Below are 6,892 nucleotides of genomic sequence, written 5' to 3' on the forward strand. Positions count from 1 at the left end.
TGAACATGTATTCTAGGCCACATCCGGAGGCATGACTGCTTAGTTGAACTCAGAGTTCCTGTGCGAAACGTCAGCCTGTTTCTGAGATGGGACCCGAGCTGGAGACCCACTTGGGTGGGGGGGGGGCTTCCCCTCTGCTGGCTGCATTGCTCCACACGTGACGCCGGGACTGGGTGGGAGGGTGGCTGTGAGCCAGACGGTGGGACAGTCTGTCTCCTGCGAGGCTGGAGACTCACGCTGGTTTCAGGCTTTCTCGGAGGCATTTATGACGCGGGAGAAGACTTCAGGCGTGGGCGAGGTCCGGTTCAAATCCCAACCTCTCCACTCGCTTTTGGGGTCACCCAGAGAAGGTGCTCGAGATCTCTGGATCTCAGCTTCTTCATCCATCGGACTGGCATCGTGTCCACTAAATCAAATGAAGTCACCAAGAGTGTGACACACAGTAGACCCTCCAAACCTGTCAACTGCTGTTTGCCGGACCCCCGGGAGCATCGTGGCAAGTGTGGGGCTGAGAGAGTGGCTCCCCTCTGTTACTTTTATTTTTCCTTTACACAAGCTGATAACTGAGACCTAGTTGCCCATTGAGGATTTATCTGTGTGATTAAAAAAAGAAATTCTAGTGGGGAATAAATTAGGAGTTTGGGATTAATATATACACACTACTATGTATAAAATAGATAATCAACAAGGACTGACTGTAGAGCACAGGGAACTCTACTCCATATTCTATGATAATCTGTATGAGAAAAGAATCTGAAAAAGAAGGAATACATGTATATGTATAACTGAATCACTTTGCTGTACACCTGAAACTAACATAACATTGTAAATCAGCTATACTCCAACATGAAATAGAAATTCAATTAAAAAGAAAAAAGAAAAAGAAGGCTGTGGAAGCAGAAAAAAATTTTTTAATTCTATTGCATGTCCCCAAACGTCTGTGAATTTATAGAAATACTATCGTAAAGGAATTAATCAATGAAGGAATCTGGACGAAGGGAAAATAGGAACAGAAAAATAAGTCAGAGGTAAGGATCACACACAAAACGCCACCAGAAGCCCCTGTGTGCAGGTGAGGGACGGTGGAAGTTCAAGCCTGGACTTCAGACCAAAGATGAGAACAGGATCATTGCCTGGTCCACAGTGTCCACAAGATTTAAAATGTCAGTTTTTCAGAGGAAAGACAGGGTGTTCTCAGGTCGGGGCCTGTGAGGAACAGGCAAAAGAGAAAGTGGATGATAAATGACTGCATTAGACAAATGTTTATTGAAGACCTACTATGTGCCTGGTGTTGGAGATACAGCCATGAGCTAATGGAACACGGTCTGTGGATGGGAGGAGCCCTGTGACCCGTGTTCACATCACATCCACTGTTCTAACCCACACAGCCATCCTACCTGGCAGGCATCACCAGTCTCACCTTACAGATGACGTGTGACCTGCTCCAAGCCTCACGGCAGGTGGGAGAACTGGGGGTAGCTCCGTCCTGCCCATGGTTCCAACTGCTGCGTGAGGTCCCAGCCCCCATGACCCAGGCGAGAGGCTCCTAATGCAGCTTCCCGTGCACCTTCCTGGTTCTGTATGATCCGACTGCATCTGACTCGAAGAGTTCAGAAGAGTTTCCTGGAGGGGCTCAGACCTGACCTGATTGAATCACTCAGCTCTGAGCCGGCGCAATTCAGGAATAAAATGTGAGAGACAGAGAGGATGGGTTTTGGAGGCTCTGGTCCACTGCCTCCGTGTGCAGAATTTCTTACGCAAGCTGTCAGCACAGGCTGGCCCCGAGCGGGCATCCCCCAGACACGTGATGAGTGGCGGAAAGAAGGAACAGTACTGCTGGTTCTGACCCATCTGGCTTGGCCGGCGAGGCTCCCGTGCTGAGTGACGGTGAAAGCGCAGTGGCTGCCATCCCCCCCAGAATCGGGGGTCAGGTGGTCTCCGGGCCGAGCTCACGTGGCCAGAATAAATACGTAAGATAAACAGACCCCAGAGGCGCTGATCGAGTTCTGCAGGCCCAGGTCAGAGGTCTGCTCTTTAGGTGTGAGAAAAGGTTTAGGGAGGACCAGGGTCAAATGTGTGCAGACAGACAGGCTGACCACGGGCAGGCTGCGGGCCTCTCCTGCGCAGGCCAGGTCCCTGACTGTTCCGGGAAGTGGTGTGGTCAGGCTGGACTCATTACTCAGAAAGGCCGAGAAAGTTGTCTGCAGCTGCTCTCGGCTGCCCGAGCACATCAGTGTCAGCCCCTCACCCACCGCGGTTCCTGGGAAGGGGAGGGGGACGCCAGTGGGCGGAGGGGTCAGGCGGTGGGGCAGCAGCGGTCCTCGGGGGCCGCGCCCTGACTGGTGACCCCCCTCCAGCCCCGTGACAGAGAGCTCACTACTTCACAGGGCTTTTTGGAGAATGCCGATCCCCTGTGACCCCCCTGGGTTTGACCCCCTTCCCGCTTTGAGAAAGCCGTTCCCACGTGGAGTTAGAGCCTCAGGCCTCAGCTGTCGCCAGGGGGGGCCGGGCTAGGGGGGTCTGGCCCCGTTTAATAGCTGAGGGTCTTGGGCAAGCCACTTAGCCTCGGGGTCCTGCTTGCTTGCCAGCGAACACAGGAGGGTGGCAGGAAGGGACTCCCCTCACCATTCGACCTGAAGCCCCACTGGAATTCCCAGGCCTCTCCTTTGAACCTTCAATTTGTATAAAAATTTAAATGAATCAGATTCCTCACCTTTCCGTCTCAGTTGTAGGGATCATTGATAGAATAACCGCTGTTTATAAAAATCATCACTGCATTTGCTACTCTCGCTCAAATCATTCTTGAAACGCCTCAGAGACAGAAGTCAGCACCCAGGTCTGCGCGCTGACCGAGAGATGCGGGCTAACCGAGAACAGAAATGAACAAAACAAAGGAAGGCTTTTAAATCATAAATTCGTTCCAATAATTTCACAAAGAAATGTGCACCCATGTCTCGTGCTGAAGAAAAGCCCGTGAGCTAGAGAGTGCCTGATCGCGGTCCTTCTTGGTCACCTTGGGTGGACCTTCCATGCTGTGCACCTACTGCCTTCCTGTAATCCCCCCGGCTGTGCGTCCACCACGCGCCTGCTCGCCGAACAAGCACTGCGGTTTCCGACGCCACTGGATATAAGAGGCAGTCTGGGGTGAGGGGGGATATTCCAGGAGGGCTTCCCAGAGGAAGAGGCATGAGTGGATCTTCCACACAATCAGAGCTCTCAGGGAGGGGAGGTGGGCTGGCTAGTAGAGAGGGCACTGGTGGGGAAGTTGCCGAGGTGTGAAGTGCCCTCGGCCTTGGCTGTGTCAGGCTGGGAGGATGGGGCAGAGAAAAGGGCAGTATCTTCCGGATGTGATGACTTGGTCAGCTTGCAGGTCTCAGTCTTCATTCCGGAGCATGTGCCATGGAGGAGAAGGCCTTTGGGGTGTCCCCCAGGGCAAAGGGGTCCCTTGGCCCAATAAATTTGGGGGATTATCTTGGAGATATCCAGTGCACATTATCATGTTAAAGGCTCTGAGAAGCCCTGGGTAAGGAAACTGGTTCACTCTAGCCCGGCGGTGCCCCAACATATTTGACCATGGGACCCCTTTTTGCACATGACCCAGGAAAACCCCAGGAGATTGACACTGGGTGGGTCGCCGCCCCTAGCAATGGGGTTCACGGACACACTGGTGATCAGCCTCATGACTGTCATCCACAATTTCCACACCTCCTACTCTTCTCCCCCGAAGAAGGAGGCGTGAGCCCGGGGGTTTGAACGTTGGCTGGGGCGCTCTCCAGCTGGGCTGTCCCAGCCCTTGCTCCTCTGACCGAGTCTCACGGGGTGGAGAGAGGAAAGGAGGTGATGGATGGAACCCAGAGCCCGGAACTGGGTGCCTGGGATGCACTGAGACCTCGGCCAGGTGCTGTCAGTCTTGGGGGCCGGGAGGAGAGGGGACAGGCCCGGGGAGGAGGGCGTTCCAAGGCCGGGAATACTGGTTTCCCTCACCCTGACGCTCCGTCTTCCCACCCACCCAGCATACATCAAAGCCATCTGCCTACCCGGCCGTGAGCGGCTAAGCACGGATGCCTCCTGACCACTGACCCAACGCATTGGCTCGCTCCAGCGCTGCCAAAATAAGAAGCAGACTTCCTCTGCACGCCCAGGTCTACAGGATGCAAACCCGAAGGGGCAACTCTTACGAAAAGAGACAACAAAACCCAGCCTCCCCAAGCAGGTGGAGGCGCCTAATTCTTTCCAGGGCACCCAGCAGGGAGGACGTTGGTCTGCCGGGAGGCCCGTGGGAGGGGCTGCTAAGCAGAGGATGTGGACCCGAGGTTCGCTTGGTTCACGGGGCTGCAGCTCAGCCCGGAGCATCAGCTCCGGAGCCGTGCTGGGGGTCTCAGCCCCTGCCAGCGCAGGGCAGACTTTCCCGGGAGCCAGGCATGCAGCTTAACCTTCAGGTGGTCAATGTAATCCCCACAGACAGGGAGAGCAAGGTGGAAAGGTGAGCTCACTTTCTGCAGGTCACGCGGTGGGGAAGAGACAGGATCTGGGTTTTGAATCCCACGGTGCTCTCCACAGCCTTGGAGTTTTGCAGTCAAGGAGACAGGCCTGAGTCAGGACTGGGGAGCTGGGGCCCACGGACCAGCCTTCCAGAATCATCCCACTTGCTCTGTGTCTGCCGAGGGACACCTGCACACAGGCCAGCCCTCCCGCCCTTTCACTTCCGTCCTGTCTGCCTTCAGACCTCAAGCAACGTGAGCTGAGCCCCTGCCGGGCAGTCTTGGCCAGGACGTGGGCTACAACCCCTGGGGTGAGCGGCCGTGCTCCCCCGCTGTCTCAGGGGTCCCCAGGCCGCCTTGAAGAGCCGGCGGGTGGTGGTTGAGAGCACGCCCTCCCCCATCAGACCGCCAGGCCCAGCTCTGGGTTGTGCGGTGTCCACTGGCTGCAGGGTCACTTACCCTCTCTGTAAAGTGGGCTGGGTGATGCAGGTATGCATCAGAAAGGGATGATGTAAGGACAAGTGGTTCCAAACACGCAAAGCCCCCAGGAGGGCACCTGGCCATGGAAGCCCCGTCGACTGTCTGTGTGTGTACTACAGTGCTGGGAATGTTAACGACCGGCTCTCCAGAGAGGAGAAACCAGCCAAGCAGCCCTGACTTGTAGTGTTTGCAGATTTCCATGGAGTAAACGCTGTCACGACGAGCACTGCAGTAATTTAACACGTGGCCCCAAAACTTCTCGACTGGAAAGGTTAGCCCCAGCAGCTGTTGCAGCCCCTCACCCCCGGGGCACTTTTCCTTACTGCTGGAAATAGAGAATCAGGGCTGGAGCCAGGGTGCCTGGGCGGCCCCTCGGGCTGGGGCTCTGAATCCAAAGCTCCAGAGAGGATACCCGCTGATAGTTTGGAAAACAAGACACACAAGTTACATTTCCCGTCCCAGGCAGACCACCACGCTATAAACCACTCCGGGGGAGATGTAGACAGGCCCCACTGGAGAACGGGCTGCCCTTCAGTGGGTCTGGAGACAGAGGTGTACATAATCCACTGCAGTGCCTGGGCACTTGTACGGAAAAAGGGACTTTACAGATATGATTGAGGACCTTGAGATTTGGAGACGGTTCTAGATTATCCAGGTGAACCCTACATGTAATCACAGGGGTCCTTATAAGAGGGAGGCAGAGCGGGACTCGACTACAGAAGTACGACATATGACGATGGAAAACGAGATCAGAGGGATGCAACCAGGAGCCAGGGAATGCCGACAGCCTCTAGAAGTTGGAAGAGACAAGGAATGGTTCCTCCCCTGCAGCCTGTAGAAGGAACCAGCCCAGCTGACACTTCGATTTTAGGCCTGTAGGACCCATTTCAGACTTCTCACCTCCAGAACTGTCAGAAGAAATTTAAGCCACTAAGTTTGTGGTAGTTTGTTACAGCAGCTGGAGAGAATTAATGCAAAGTGCGATACATTTTCCTGCCATTCCTCATGCGGTTTCTTGTTCCTAGGACTCTCTTCCTCTAACAAACTCCTGTACATCCTTCAAAGCCCCACTGAAACAGCACCACCTCTGACCAGGCTTTTGGTGTGGAATTGATGGCTATTTGCTCATTGCACACACCTCGTTCAGAGCGTGATTCATGGTGCTGTGGTCAGCTCTGTAAGCAGGTAGCATCCTCTCCATACACATCCACACACAGGAGAAGGTAGAGGAAGCTTCATTCCTGTGTCCTCTCGCCTCCCTGGGACAGACCAGCTGCTTAATGAACTGTGTGAGTGCTGAATGAACCCTGGCCGAAGTGATTGATCAAAGGAATGTGTCCCTCCAAGTGGAGACCCCCGAGTGGGCCTGCTCTTGGTAATAAGCGTTATGGAGGAGAGATGTATGGGGGCTCGGGGAAGATTTACTGATGATCCAGCGACTGGCACAGACTGGAGTCCTCCATGTAAGCGCAGCGCTGGGAAACGCAGTGGTTCTCTGCGGGGGTGGGGCAGGTCTGATGTGGGAGCGGAGGTGGGGGCCACAGGAGTCGAGGGAGGTGGGAGGGGGGGAAGCGGGCTGGCGGAGGCCGTGCAGACGCACAGGGCTCCGGAGCCCCGCCCTGGTTCCAATCTGCACATGGGGAGGCTGGTCCTGAGGGTGCTGTGGGCTGTCCAGCGAGGAGTGATGCTAGCGTGACGAGGAGTCCCACCTGCAGAGGCTGGGAGGGCCCCCCGGGCAGCTGCTTCTCCACCTGGGACGTCCTTGCGTGCTGCGGGGAAGGCGGGCTCTGCAGGTGCTACGGCTGACTTGATTCTGTCCTGATTCAGGCTTCAAGGGGGAGACATTCCAGAATCAAATCCATCCTCAGCCCCACACAGTACCCTACACACACACACACACACACACACACACACACACACACACACACACA

Source organism: Monodon monoceros, unplaced genomic scaffold (assembly GCF_005190385.1).
Source record: "Monodon monoceros isolate NGI ecotype Baffin Bay Population unplaced genomic scaffold, NGI_Narwhal_1 Super_Scaffold_20, whole genome shotgun sequence".
In the NCBI taxonomy this organism is placed as follows: domain Eukaryota; kingdom Metazoa; phylum Chordata; class Mammalia; order Artiodactyla; family Monodontidae; genus Monodon; species Monodon monoceros.